A 16262-nucleotide genomic window follows, 5' to 3' on the forward strand; every position below is an offset into this window, starting at 1 on the left:
GCTTGAGATTCTGTCTCCCTCTCTCTCTGCTCCTCCTGCTCATGCTCTCTCTTTTTCTTTTTCTCTCAAAGAAATAAATAAATAACGCTTTAAAACTGAATAAGAAAATCAAAGTGCTTTTCAAATTCTATAGCACTTTACAGAATTAAAACTTAACTATTCCACAACAGTATTAATGAAAGTGAGTTCACTTTCGTGATTTTTTTTTCAATCGCCTATTTTGGAATCTTTATTTCTTTTGTTTAATTCTCATTTCTTTAACTTATTTGTATGGATGGCAGGAAAACACAACTTACTGATTGTTTACTATTTTAAAAATACTTACTGTGGCCATTCTAGATAAAATTAGACTTATGAAAAAAAGTGTGAATGACACAGTAATGAAAAACCATCATTTCTATATTAGAAAGAAAAAAAATAAGCTGAAGTGTAGCAAACAGGATTTCAGGGGGGTGGCAAGTATGTGTACAAGCAACACAGTGGCTCATTTTTTGTGATGACAAGTGCCTTAAGTGAAGTGAAATGAGATACTGTAGAAGTTCAGCTTCCGTGCTGTATAAATCTAAGTACTTTTAAAAAATCAGGTTAAGAAATATTTCATCTAAGTTAGCCTTTAGTAATCTTAAAAGAGTATACAACCCTAAGGAACACATGAAATAAGACACTATTATTTAAAATGTTTTATGAAGAAAAATAGTCATATTAATAATTGAAATATGAACATAATATAAAACACAAACCATTGCTAGGCAGTAGATTTAATCTTAACTCTAGACCCTGAAAAGTTTTTGAAATATAAAGTTATTTTGGTTTATAAAAAAAAAAATCACATCTTCTGTATTAATGAATTATTTCTGGAAATTTACAAGCTTATAACAATTATAACATTGTGATTGATCACCTTTCAAATCAAATGTTTAACAACTTCAGATTTGTCTCTTATTCTTAAGTGGCTACCAAATCACTCACTCTATGTAGCGCATTCCACAGAAAATATTTTAATTCTTTACTGAATTTTTTCAAAATTCTACATTTTGAAAACTATATAGCATAAAAGCAATGAAAATATCATCCCACCCATACTGGCCCTATTTAATGGAATGTACCAAAGAAGAGATGACATCATCATTATTGTCAATGTTGGAAGTAGGTATTTATATAATTTTGTTCACTGAAAAGTAGTAGGAAGTTCAATCCATTTACCATTCTGCTACTAGAATGAGCTTTTAAATAACCCAAACAGGTCTTCTTTCTAAACTTCTTCAGTGGGTGGTCTTTTTTTAGAATAAAGGTTTGCCTTTAGACTAACCTGTGATCTTCCTTCCTCAGCATGGGGGATAGAGAGGGCCTGGAGCTTGTTTACCAAACTGGGCTCATCTTCAGTCAGGTGTGCCGGGTGCCCTTTCCCATCTTTGCAAATCGGCTTATGATTTCCCTCAAAACACTTGCCAGGAACTGTTGTGATTGTTAACCACTGTTAATATCTTTTCTCTTAGACTGTGGGCTCCTGAAAGTAGAGAATACATTTCTGTTTCTGTCATTCACTTGTAACATCTGGAAGTGGTAGGAAGTTTAAGACAGATGAGTAAATAAAACGAGTTATTTTCCCAACTGGTCTTGAAAAAGGTCAATTTGAGAACGTCTCCTAGGTGTAGGCACTAACTCTATGGAGCTCTCCAGATGTTTAAGTAATGAAGCCATGAATTGTTCATTGCTTGCTTGTTTAAAGACTGGTTGGATATGGGCGCAGTGTTAAGCATCTGCCTTTGGCTGGGCTTGGGTCATGATCCTGGGATCAAGCTCTGCGTGGTCTGACTCCTTGCCTGGCCAGGGAACCTGCTTCTCCCTCTCAGTCTGCCGCTCCCCCTGCTTGTGCTCTCCTGCTTTCTCTCTCTGTCAAATAAATGGATTAAAAAAAAAAAAAAAAAAAAGACTGGTTGAATATAAGGCTGAAAAAATGATTGAGAAGGTATGTAGCCACTGTTTCCTGAGATGAAACCCAAGGAGCCTGGGTGAGCTGAGAAGAGACAGATTTTGAATACATTGCTGTCTAACATGCGCTCCAGTGCAAATGCAGTGCTAATGATTTAAGTGTAAAGCAGAACATTTTAAAAAACCTTTATGACCTTGTGTTAAATCAAACTTATCTCTGACCAATATAGCCACCCACAGGACTCAATCCAATATTAAGAAAATGCCTAGCTTTAAAGTACTTTTTGGAGTACTGATTTCAGGCCAGATTTTACTAAATCAAAGAGTGCCAGTTTCCTTCATGCCAAACATTACACTAAACCCCTCTGGAAAAGGAATAAAGACTGCTGAGAAATAACTGATGAGGCTTTTAATGTCAATAAATGTCATTTTGTGCCTCAGTATTGTGAGAGTTTCCTTTTCACAAATGGAAGAGGGATTTTATAAACTCTCCTGTGAAAGGATGGGGATTTAGAGTTGGCATTAGTAGACCCTATAATAAAACAAATCCCTCCTTCAAGTCCCCCTTGAAGCGAAGAATGGCTCTTGAACTTTTCATTTGGTAATATGTGGATTATAGCCATCCCTCCTCTTACCACTAAGGTGTTTGTCATCTTCTTTGCTATCTTTGTAAATACCCTACTGGGAGAAAGAAGAAGTGGAGAAGAATTGAGAAATAGCCTTTTGGCTTCATTAGACATTGCTTGATTAAAGATTTGGAAGGTGCTGTGAAAATACATTTAGTTTTCTGACAATCTTGTAAATGAAGCTCAACAAGTATGCACCAGAGTACTGATCAGATACTTGGGAGGAAGCTTTTACACAGCTGACAGATCCTGCTAATGAATCCTGGATTGGCACAATATTTAATTTGGCTTTTCCTTATATACAGCAGGTATATAAGAATCAGCCACTAGCATGAGGTTGGAGATGTCATTTATTTGGCATATTGTGTTCATTAGTGTTTGTGACATATTCCAGCTTAAAATATTGTGCTAGTCAATGTATCTGTATTTATAAAAAAATCATTGGGCGATCTCTTGCAGGATTAGAATGTTAAATGGCATTTGTGAAAGAAAAAATATGCTTGTAACTTCATTAATTGTTTGGCTAAGGCTTCTTCCATTATTATTTTTTTTAACTGTAAAATTTGTACACTGCCAATGACTTTAGTTAGCTTCCTAGGTGGCTGCCAAAACCAAATAATCACATTAAACTCAAGGTGCATTATTTTACATATTCAAAGAACATAAGGAACACAAAGACCACAGAGCTGGGTTTCTTTATTAATGAAACTATCACTATAAGAAAGACTATAATGATACTAGGTTTAGCACTAATATGAAAGAAAGACAAATAGTACTGTCTGTATTTAGGGAACAGTTTATACATTTGTGTATACATTAATTTAACAGCGTGATCTTCTGGGTTTCCAGGGACTAAAGCTATACATAGCAACAAAACAATTTTATGAAAATAATTTCCCCAATTAATTTACATAATTTAATTAATGTGCATAATTTACATAATTATTTTCAACTGCATGAAAATTAAGACTTAAAAATTACAACTTGAATATTTTGTTAGTAAAGTCATTCAAATATTAAAATATATGGTATTTAAAATACCAAATACATTAATTAACTCATGACTCTCTACAGGTCTTTAAGACTGTGAGATTTTGGAGGAAGACTTTTAACTCCCCAAAGTACAGAATCTACTTCATACCAAAGAATCATATGTATCCTTTCCCCATGATTGAGAAAGCAAAAATGATATTTACACCCTTACACCAAGGGAGACATAAACCCTGAAATTCAAGGAGTAATTATAATAGTGATTAACTACCAAATTATTCTTAGTTCTTTTTTATTTCCATATTAATTAAATTTCAATATAATTTAATTTAGCTTTTAAAATGTACATATTTCAGTGTTTGCTAATATTTTTTATTTTGGTATGATTATCAGTTTTTCCTTTATACTTAATTAAAAATATGTCAAATAAATTTAAGGGGTCTTTTTTTCTATTTATGTAAAATATCTTACTCTATATTCCATGCCTTTCATGGTCCAATTTTGTGGCATGAGTTTCATTAAAAAAGATTTACTTTTTAAACTTTATTATCAGTAGGTAATTTAAAAAACAGCATTTTCTTTAAGTAACTATAAGTATGCTACACATGGCTATTGTCTTGAGACACTGCTGTAGGCTTTCAAACGCATTTCTACATACTTTAAATCATTCTAAACATCAATCATGTAAGAATATCAGCTGTTATTTCATACAGGAAAAAATTTAGACTCACACAAAGTCCAACAAACAGTAAGTGTCAAAGTTCCATAAAGTCTAGGACTCAAATCTTTCTATCTCTAAGGCCTTTGTCTTTTAAATTACAGCATCATTATGTAGCTTCCTACCAAAAGCATATTAATATTTAATAAAATATAATATTATGACAATAGAGCATTATCAGAGTTTTGTTTTTTAACAAACATCTCAAAAGTAAAAGAAACATATAAGTGTTTCTTTCTATACTAGCTAGAACCCCATGGGAGGCTAAAAACTTATTCTAATAATGGCTTATGTACTCAAAACATTTTGGGAATTCTTATTTTGGAATTGCCTTAAAAGCCTACGGCATTTTCTTTAAACTCAATGCTTTCAAATCTTGATTTCTACAGTGTAAATTTGATTTTTTTTTTCTTTTTACATAATCAGAAGCCTTATAGAGGTCAGATTTGTGAATGAAGTGATAGATTTGACTTGTTATTTTGGTTTTGACTTTCAAATTTTGAAACAGGTTTTAAGTAGTAGGTTGTATCCAAAGGTAACTGTAAGTGAAATCTTTAAAAAATGGTTTTCTTAATATTACCAATAGTACATTAAGCTTGGTATTTATGTCTACCTTAATGGATAGCTAGCATCATTTGGAGTTTTCAGGACTGGAAGAATCATCCGCAATTCTATTTTGTCAGTGTGTATACATATATATGTATACACACACACAAACATACACACACACTGATATGTATTATAAAAAACAGATTTTTATATTTGAATATGTGTAAGATATGCAGACTACATCTAACATATGTTTTATATCAAAATGTGCATAATATATGCAGAGAGACACACTAACATGTCTTTGTTTCAATTTTGTGAAATACGAATGTGGCCAATTTCAATCTAGATCATGCCAATCATTTATGTAACTTGGATGTTACATAGACTTCTCCTAAAAGAATGACTTATGTTCCTTAGTGAATGAATATGAAGTGACATTTGAGAGGGTCCAGCTGCCAACCTACACTAGTAAGGAGGTCTAGCTTGCCTGTGGTCCACATCACTAGAGCAATCACCACTGTTTGAGAATGAATCAGACTACATTGTCCTTTATTTCTTTAAATACAAACTCTGCAGCTCATTAACTCACCGATTCCCAATTCCCTTCCCAAGTTCACAATCCAAGTGTGCCCCTGCCAAAAACAAAACAAAACAAAACAAAAACAATACAACAATTTGGAGTTAATAGTTCAGTTAGATAAGAATAATTTAAAAATTAAAAATAATTTAAAATTTAAAAATAAATTTGCCTGTGGAAATTTCTTTTTTTTTTTTTTAAAGATTTTATTTATTTATTTGACAGAGAGAGATCACAAGTAGACGGAGAGGCAGGCAGAGAGAGAGAGGGAAGCAGGCACCCTGCTGAGCAGAGAGCCCGATGCGGGACTCGATCCCAGGACCCTGAGATCATGACCTGAGCCGAAGGCAGCGGCTCAATCCACTGAGCCACCCAGGCGCCCGCCTGTGGAAATTTCTTTGTCCAGGTTCATATCAGATGGGTAATGGAATGAGGTGTTAACAAGTTTTGAGGGAGGCACATGTCACACAATGGTGTGAACACCCAATCATTATGCTTATGAATTACAAAGGATCCTGGAAATTACTTCTTAAATTTTTTTAAAGATTTTATTTATTTATTTGAGAGAGAGGGAGAGAAAGAGTGGGGGGAGGGAGGGGCAAAGAAAGTGAGAAGCAGACTCTCTTCTGAGCAGGAAGCCCATTGTGGGGCTCCATGCTCTGGGCTCCATCCCAGGACTCTGAGATCATGACCAAAGCCAATGTCTGCTACTTAACCACTGAGCCATTCAGGGGCCACCTGTAAATTACTTTCCTCCCTTTCTCTTTTCATCCTTAAGTCCCACTGCCCTCAAAGCGAAGAAGAAATATGTGGGTGGTGGGACAATGAGTCCTTATAAGAGGAAGGCTAAATTGGAAATAGCTTATGAAGAACCAAAATCAATCTCAAACTATCAGTTTAATTTTATAATCATGTTGTAGAATCATTAAAGAAGCTTGGTTATTATCATCAAGATTTTTTTTTCTGGTTTAAAAGGTGAGAGGTTAATGGCTCATTTACTGAAGTATGCAGTTTTCTTTCATTTTTCACTTACAATTATCTTCACTTGTTTTAAAATGCAATGCAGTCTCCAAAATGTATTGTAGTTATTCATTATTTCTGTCAATTAAACTTTCTAAATCATAGATTTAAATGAATCACAAATAAGCATTAATAGATTTCAATCACTGGATGCCTACTTCCTGGAAGTAATGAATAGGGCAGATTTACTCTGGAAAAATCTGTTTTTTTTTGTGGCAGCTGGAGCACTGGGGCTCAGCAGATGTTAGTTTCTAAAAAGCTGGTATTCACTTTGGAAATGGACTCTGGACGTCGGTGTTGTCTTTCTCCCTAGGAACAAATTGTCAGAGCAATGCCAATGCCAATATATTTTTGACTGAAACAGTGATATCTTCATAAAGCATCTGTGTTCTGTAAGCACTTCAGTGTGGTGCCTAGATTGCCTGATATCTTAAGGCAAAGTCATGATTTCTAAACAACAGACCCTAAATTTCCTTTGAGGTTTTCATAGGTAGATCCAATTTTAGATAAGTAACATAAATTGTCCTTAAATTTAGTCTAAAAAATTACAGTGGTCTCATCAAGGAGACATAATGTTTACAAATGTAGAAAATTTCAGTTGTAATCATTATGGTAACACTGTACACATATGCATTGTTCGTGAAATTAAAATCAGCAACTTTTTTTTTTTTTTTTTTTTTTTTTTTTTTAATAAACTGCATTAGTTCTCTAGTTCGCCAGGCTCCATGATAACTGACGTCTCTCTAACACTTAGAATCCAGGTTACTATCCCGGGAGTGGTGTTATAATGAGGTTGTTGCCATAGAAACTTTGCAATCATTGACGCACTTTTACTATTGGAACTTAAATGCTATGGCAAATTTAGAATTTTAAATCATTTAGAAACAGAACAAATTCTGTGGGGATAGTGTATTATTCTTTCATCTGAAATAAACCACTTGGGAGAACTAATTATTTTGAAAATCGAGGAAAGGTGCTTAAAAGCACAATGGTGCCATTTGAGATCTAAGGCTAAGAGAAGAATTTGGTCAGGCAAATGCAGTTTACCGATAGAAATCCAGTGTCAGAGGGGTGCCTGGGTGGCTCAGTGGGTTGGGGCCTCTGCCTTCGGCTCGGGTCGTGATCCCAGGGTCCTGGGATCGCCCCGCATAGGACTCTGTGCGGCAGGGAGCCTGCTTCCTCCTCTCTCTGCCTGCCTCTCTGCCTACTTGTGATCTCTGTCTGTCAAATAAATAAATAAATAATCTTAAAAAAAAAAAAAAAAGAAATCCAGTGTCAGAAAATCCCAGTGAATATCAGTTTGATTTGGGATTGCTAATACTTAAAATAGCACGGATAATTTTTCATGCACGTGAAATAAATAAGCTTGCTAAGGAAGTATAGAAATGATAGATTGCCTGTCTTTAAACTATCAATTAACTCTTAAATTTCTGTTTGAGATTTAAGCAGAAAATATTTTATCCTCCAAATCATGTTACTATTATAATCATATGCTTTGCCTCTAATGTTCAATACAGGCTTTAGAATAAAATGGGTTGATTGCTTTATGGAATGTACTGCCCTGTAGTCACTATTCTAAACTACTGTTGCCCATTACCTTTAAAGGTAAAGCCCACTGGAGTAATGGCCATCAAAGGAAGATATGGATTAGAATATCTCAATAAGATCAAGTAACTGTGTTGAATCTGGTTTTGCATGTGCATTACTATTGAATAATGAGTTTTCCAACATTATGTATCATGGCATGTGACAGAAGATTACAGTCACTATACATATGTACTGGATATCAACTTGTGTTTTTCTCATTTTATTCCATATGAATAATGTTTCCAAGTAGAAATCCACTAAGTTATTGCCTAAGAGCTAGTTTCCTGTTCATTTATTAAAGAATCATCCATCATGGCAAGAGTCAACACTATGTTTAGAGGAGAGAAGTGAGTTCTAATTAAGGAACATCCAGTTGATTAACAAAAGTGAATTCCAACTTTTGGAATTATATCTCTTCTGAAAATTATCAGTGGTGCTATTTAGAGTGCATTTCTTCTTTGTTTTCTCATTTAGCCATGGCTTAGTCCATTGAGATTGCCCAGAATAATATGAGGCTCCGAGTAAATTAAGATTGACTTAACTTTAAGATTGACTCTATAATTTCTCTCAATATATTACTCATCTATTTATTATAGCTCTACTTCTATGAGAAATAACAAAAAGAGCAATTTTATCTATTTTACTAACTTTGCCCCTGTTAAAGACAATTTAGACTTTAGACTACAAAGTTCAGATTTTGCTTATTCTGTATTTAATGTTACAAAGGGGTCTTAAAAACTTTAAATGAATACACATTTGAGTGTTTTATGAAAAGAATAAAATATGTTCTCTAAGCTGAAAAGAAATTAAAGAACCATTTTAAGAATCCTCAAATGGGCCAGTTTCCTGTAATATCTACTTCTAATTAATTATTAACACTGTGGGATAGTTTTGGTAATTCAGATATATTCTTTTATTTTTTTTTTTAAAGATCTTATTTATTTATTTATTTGACAGAGAGAGAGACCACGAGTAGGCAGAGAGTCAGGCAGAGAGAGGGGGGGAAGCAGGCTCCCCGCCGAGCAGAGAGCCCGATGTGGGGCTCGATCCCAGGATCCTGAGATCATGACCTGAGCCGAAGACAGAGGCTTAACCCGCTGAGCCACCCAGGCGCCCCCAGATATATTCTTTAAAATTCATCTGTGCACTTTGAACTATTGTAAACATTTTCCTTAATGTTTACAAATCCAATTATTCTATTACAGAACATCAGAGATTTAAGGTTCAGTGAGGTCTAAATATATGTGGCACTCTTGATGATGTCCTTGAAACTACTGAAAATATTTATTGAAAGCACATTTTCCACTTCTGATCCCAAGCAAATTTCCTTCTTCCTTTATCTTTGTCAGGTTAGAGTTAATGTGCTGAGGCAGAGGAATATGAGTTGGAGGAGAATATCTATGTACTTTTTTTTTTTTTTTTAAATCTATGTACTCTTGATTTGCTGATCTTGTTAAAGGACCATGCAAGAGAGTAAGATTTTTTTAGGACTTATTCTTGTTCTTCCAGAATATTAAAAAGTAGATAATTTAGATAGGGAAAATTATTAGACTTTGATGCTTCATTTTCAGGGACTTGTAAGAAGAAAAATTGACACTGAGTGATTTATTCTCATGACAAGATTGTAAAGAGAACAAGAAGTACAAAAACTCAATCTGTTGTTTCATTATTTACGTTTGCACATGATGTCTTCTTTATCCTGAATGCCATATTTGAGTTCTTCAAAATGGTAATATGGAATCCTCATAAAGAATTACACAGGCAACTTCAACCAACTAACTTCTTAATTTAATGGTAATTATATGGTTTAAAAATGTACTTTCTTTTTGTGGCATATTTTTTCAATAGATAGCTCTGTGTATGCTGACATTAAATCATTTTGATGTCCTTCAAAGTACATACTAGCTTACTTAAATTTTGAAATGTAGAGATCTGTTTAGCAACTTTAAAATTGAAAAGTACCAGATATGATTTTCTAAATAATTTCTCAAATCAGTAATCTAACTTTAAAATGTTAATTGCTTAATCCAAATATTATGTAAAATTAAACTGTTGCTTTCCTTTTTGGACACGTGGTACATTGCAGAATAAAATGTGATTCTTGGGCGCCTGGGTGGCTCAGTGGGTTAAGCCGCTGCCTTCGGCTCAGGTCATGATCTCAGGGTCCTGGGATCAAGTCCCGCATCGGGTTCTCTGCTCGGCAGAGATCCTGCTTCCCTCTCTCTCTCTCTCTGCCTGCCTCTCCATCTACTTGTGATCTCTCTCTGTCAAATAAATAAATAAAATCTTTAAAAAAAATGTGATTCTTTCTTTATAAATAATAATCAACTAAAAAATGCCTTGCTCATTTTTAAAATGGGTCAAAAGCATTTGACTGAAACATCATGGAGCCACATCACTTTAAAGAGAGTGAAGAACTTAAAATGGAGTTTACACTGATTATTTTTTTCAAACAGGTATGTTTGAAAGTTTTCTTATATAATAGGTCCTGTTTGACACTATAAATAAGATAACATCCCTTCTCTCAAAGTGTTATATTCTAGTAGAAGAACTGCTAGTGTGAGAAGTTCTCGTTTTGTACTAGGCAAAATAAATACAACAGGATTCTTGGGAAAACAGATTTTTTTGCAGTGATAATCTCAGCAGACTGCAGACTGAGTTAGTCTAGTGGTCTGTCTAAACATGCACACAAAAAATTATTATGATCAATAATTGCATAGTCACTCTGCCAGATTTTTTATAAAGAGTTTACATCTGCTGTCTTATGTGACTTCGTAAGGGCTCTATGGAATAGTAACATAGAGCTGATGCGTTTTAAGAGTAAATGAGTTAATATAAACATTTACTTTCATAGCCAGGAATCAGGGACTGAATTCTGTGGTCAGGTCATACTCTCATCACAGTATGAGGCTGATGGTTCATTTATTGGAACAGATGGATTATAACATATGGTAAATGGTTACAGGCGTAGTTAATATCACATTGGAAGATCAGAATTGGTACAAAAGGACCTTTGTAGAGTGTACATTTTTGGGGGGTCATGTGAATAATGGAAATGATTGCTTTGCTTGTCAGGTTATGTCTCAGGATATTCTACTTTCCCTATGCCTTACTTAGAGTTCTTAGTGAGATTATTTTCTGGGTAAACATTCTGTGGTATTTAGTCCTAGTGTGATACAGAGCAAGGTTGTGTTCTTTGATTAGTCCATTGCTATCCCATCAAATTGTTAAACTTCTCCCATAATAGCTTTTGCATAAAATATTATCAATAATGTCCCTGCCTTCTCATATAGGACAATGTGGTTAGAACTAAGTAAAACAAATCCATAGAGTTCTGTCAACTTTTCCAAAAGGGAATGTGAGTGTAATACAAGTGTTACTTATTTGGGTTTATAAAAAATAACTCTAGGAGCACTTGGTTGGCTCAGTTGGTTAAGCGTCTGCCTTAGCCTTAGGTTATGATCCCAGGGTCCTAGGACTTCTTGCTCAGTGGGGAGTCTGCTTCTTCCTCTCCTTCTGCTTTCTCTATCACTCTCTTCCTTTTTCTCTCAGATAAATAAAATACAATCTTAAAAAAAATAAGTCTAGCACAGAATGGATAGTTAAGTAGACTAAGATCTGGCACCTAAAATGAATTCCAGTTAATGTCATCTTGGTTTTCACAATTGCTGATACATAGGACTATTTCACAAGCACTAAGTGGAACTACAAAATAATTTCATATTAGATCCCAAGTAATCTTGACATGGTAATGTCTTCCTGTTTCTTTGGGTTGGGTTCTAATCCAGAGAGGCTACATGAAATAGTTTAACAACAAACATCTATTTTCTAATCTGCTTGTAAAAATGATCAGATATACAAAATTGAAGATGTAACATTACATATATTAAATACTAAATGTTAACATTTGCTAAGCTCCTTTCCAATTCAAAGAAAAAATATACATTGAAGGAGATATTTTCTGATTTTAGGAGGGGTTAATTTGGAAACTGAATAAATACTGGAGTATGGTTTAATGCCTGGAGCTTGTAATTAACTAAGACCTGTAATACCCCTATGAGAACTTATAGAATGTTTAAGTCATTGGTTTCATCTAACTCATTTGTATGGTCACCTTAGTTGTTGCTTTGTTCTTAAATATAATGAAACAAAAATTTTAATTAAAGGATACACGCATACACACGCTATAGCTAAGTGCTTGTTTGTATAAAGTATACTAGATATTTTAAGTACTTAATGAATTTTAGGGAACTATAAACTATGGAGTCTATTGAACTACTGAGTCCCTTGGAATCAATTTACCCTACAGTAATGGCATATCACAGGTTCTTATTAAGGGATTTTTTTTTTTTTTTAACAGCGAGGTGCTAAAGAGGATGCTGTAGCAGATACATTTGGTAACTTATACTCTTGTGCATTGCTCCGTGTCTTGCTAAAAACATATACATACCCCATTGTGAGTAGGTTCTAAAATATAGGGGTCCATCTGCTGATTTAAAAAAAGACTTTTTATAGATGCATATTGCATCCATTTTTCTGTTGTTCTCTATGAACAGAAGACTCTTACCATTTTCATCAACATTTTACAGTTTGAAATTAACACACTGGTTACCTTACCATAGTACCTAAAGTGTGGCTAATTGGTTCAATTCACATAAATGCTACAAATATTCACTGAAGTGTAGCAGCATATAGGTATATATAAGGTAGAAGAAACATGGCATCCAATGAAATCTTTATTAAATTCCTTCCTGAATTATTTTCTCCTGTTTTTAAGTATCTTTTAAAATACTTATAGAGGGCGTCTGGGTGGCTCAGTGGGTTAAAGCCGCTGCCTTCGGCTCAGGTCATGATCTCAGGGTCCTAGGATCGAGCCCCGCATCGGGCTCTCTGCTCAGCAGGGAACCTGCTTCCCTTCCTCTCTCTCTGCCTGCCTCTCTGCCTACTTGTGATCTCTGTCTGTCAAATAAATAAATAAAATCTTAAAAATAAATAAAATAAAATACTTATAGAATCCCCAAATTTTAGTATGGGAAGGCAACTTACCTTAAATTATAGTGTATTTTTGTCACTTTATTTTAAACTATATAATAAATAATATAATAAATAATATATATATTATATATATTATTATATATATTATATATTATTATATATAATAAATAATATAATATTAACTAGTAATGCTATAGTCTAAAATAAGTATGTTGAATGAAATGTTTTGAATCTACTTTCTATACCTACTTGGACTAATGATTCTTTTTGCTAACTGTAAGTACAATTAATATTTAAGGATTTTACAACAACATAAGGTCATGTGGTCCCTCATAATGTCAATCTTGCATAGTCTGGACCACCTTAAACTTTAGTTTATCTTTGTAGGTCCCAAACAAAGGTGGATGGAACACTGAAGCCAATTTCAAACATAAAGTCATAATCAAGGAAATATCAGCGCAACAGCCAAAAATTATGGAAAAGGAGTTTAAATCATTGCCTATCTCTTGAAGAATTAATAATAGTTGCCTTACCTGCACCATAACTTCTTGAGAGTCACTTTCAAATTCTCCCTGCTCCTATTGTAGAAATTAATCACTTGTATGGTATCTGCTCTGTAACTCTCCCACCTTTCTTGTGCTGAATTCTCCAAACATGTTCTTTCATCTGGCCAAAATACAGGTTTAGTTTTCCAAACACCCCTCTGCTACCAGCATGCATCACAAAACACACACCTTCCTGGGTATGTGCTCTGTTCATCCCAGTAGGTCCTTTCATCTCCACTCTCTTGCCTTTCTGGCTTTTCTAGTTCTGTGGTTCACACATTCAATGACCATGTAAATATGGACAGTGGAAAGAGGGGCAGATTTTCAACACTGTATTTTGTTTTACCTGTTACATTTATTTTCTTGGCTTCTTCTTCTTCTTTTTTTTAAGGTTTTATTTATTTATTTGACAGAGAGATCGCAAGTAGGCAGAGGGGCAGGCAGAGAGAGAGAGGGGGAAGGAGGCTCCCTGCTGAGCAGAAAGCCTAATGCGGGGCTGGATCCCAAGACCCTGAAATCAGGACCTGAGCTGAAGGCAGAGGCTTAACCCACTGAGCCACCCAGGTGCCCCTCTTGGCTTTTTCAAGAGCTTCTTGCTCTTAAAAAGGGAATGATCTGCACTAACTATCCATTCATTTCTCTTGTTTTTTTGTTACACTGAAGTGGGATGAAGGATGATTTTATGTAATGGCCTACATAAGGTATTTTTCATACATTTTTGGGTCAATAAAGTGATTCTGCTCTTAAGGAACATAATAAATAGGTGATTAGGGAGTGTGGAAAGAAAGAGAAAGTGAGATTGCCCTTGTTTTCATGGAACTCATGGTCTACTAGAAAAGATAATATTTGCATTATAATGATCAGTAATGAGTTTTAGTTACTGCAGAAGGAATGTAGACATGGTAGCAAAATGAATAGAACAGAGATGTTCTGATTTGGATGAGGAAAAAATTTGACTTATGACTGATGGAATATGAAAATGTAAGACAGAGTATTTAGAGATGGTGAGAAAAGTGCAGTACAGTTTTGCAGATGGAAATGCATGCATGGTTCATGTAAATGGCCTCTGAGCTTTTATGTGCTTTTAGTATTAAAGTATAGATAGTTTACAACTGTCTTTTCTTATACATGTTTTCAAGATAAACGTAGAAACATTATTGTGACAGTTTTAGTAGGAAAATAATGTATGTCCGGAAATTCAGACGAAAAACTGAACACTTATTCAGATTAGAAATTGCTGTTGGGGCACCTTGGTGGCCAAGTCGGTTAAGTGACTGACTCTTGATTTTGACTCAGGACGTGATCTCAGGGTACTGGGATGGAGCCCTATATAGAGTTCTGCACTCAGCAGGAAGTCTGCTTGATATTCTGCCCCTCCCTCCGCCCCTCCCTGGATCTCTTGCTCTCAAATAAATAAATCTTTTAAAAAATTGCTGTTAGGGACACCTGGGTGGCTCAGTGGGTTAAAGCCTCTGCTTTCGGCTCAGGTCATGATCCCAGCATCCTGGGATCGAGCCCCACATCGGACTCTGCTCGGTGGGGAGCCTGCTTCCCTTCCTCTCTCTCTGTCTGCCTCTCTGCCAACTAGTGATCTCTCTCTCTGTCAAATAAATAAATAAATAAAATCTTTAAAGAAATTGCTGTTAATACTTGTTTGTTAATAGTTGTTGGAAAACTTAATTATATTTACCATCTCATATATCCATAACTATACATATATAAGGTTTTTTCACTGAGCTTATGTTTATACCTTTGAAAGCTATAGAATTTATAAAAATCCTATGCAGAAAAGATACACGACTTTATAAATTTACAACAATTCTCAAAGGAGTCAGATTGCATTGTTTAATCCACTTCATGATTGTTTATGCTTCCTTACCTGAAGGTCATTGGGCTTCACTGTTTATTATTTTCTGTTATTTTCTAAAAGTAATTTTTATAAGGTACCTTCTCACAAGGTTATGAACCTTAAAGACAATATTGAGAAAAGTACCTAAGTATGTGTGATGAAATATCAGGGTAAGCAAATAGATACTATGTATAATTTATATGAGAATACTAAAATGTAAAAAAAAGAAAAATGAAAGTCTGAATCTATAGAAGTTAGCACTTTTTCTCAGTATTCAGATTTAGTTACCAGCCAGCAAGTATTTATTTGTAAATAATTACTAAGAATTTATTAAGTAGCAACCAATATATTAGGCACTTTCTCAAATGATAAAGGAGCCAAAGATCAGCTGCACAAAACAGAAAATCTTACTCACAATGCTATATGCAGAGGACATTAAATTACACATGAAACAAGACACCTGGAGGATCAATCTAGAGATGGTACTGGAGCTCATTGATGACCCACATTCTTTTTATTCCGTTTCCTTTCCATCCTCAGTATTGACTTTCATTTCCCTGCTTTTTACCTGCTGGAGGAAATGAGGAAGGAAGAAGAAAGGATAGCAGAAGGGGATTTCTCAGAGTAGCTCTGTCATTTATCATGGAAGGCACATTTTTCTAGAATCTCTCCAAAAGTCTTCTAACATTTCATTGGTTAGAATTAGGTCACATGCTCATTCCTAGCTGTGAGAGAGGCTAGGAAGAGAGTTTCTGGAAAGGGGGTATGTACTAGTCATAACTTGCTTAGACCAATTGCAATGTATCCTTTTGGACTGAATCTATTTTCTTCCTAAATAAAGATGGAGTTTTAATTTGAAAGAAAAGGTATC

General features: G+C 34.5%; 1 protein-coding gene and 1 non-coding gene across 2 annotated transcripts in view; one reads left to right on the forward strand and one right to left on the reverse strand.

The window, feature by feature from the left end:
* The window catches only part of LRP1B (LDL receptor related protein 1B), a 1982574-nt gene that overhangs the window by 24278 nt on the left and 1942034 nt on the right, over positions 1 to 16262 (forward strand).
* LOC125096688 (small nucleolar RNA U13) lies at positions 5807 to 5909 on the reverse strand. Its single transcript, XR_007126345.1, has one exon. It is a non-coding gene; the product is annotated as a small nucleolar RNA U13 (small nucleolar RNA).

This window comes from Lutra lutra, chromosome 3 (assembly GCF_902655055.1).
Source record: "Lutra lutra chromosome 3, mLutLut1.2, whole genome shotgun sequence".
NCBI lineage: Eukaryota > Metazoa > Chordata > Mammalia > Carnivora > Mustelidae > Lutra > Lutra lutra.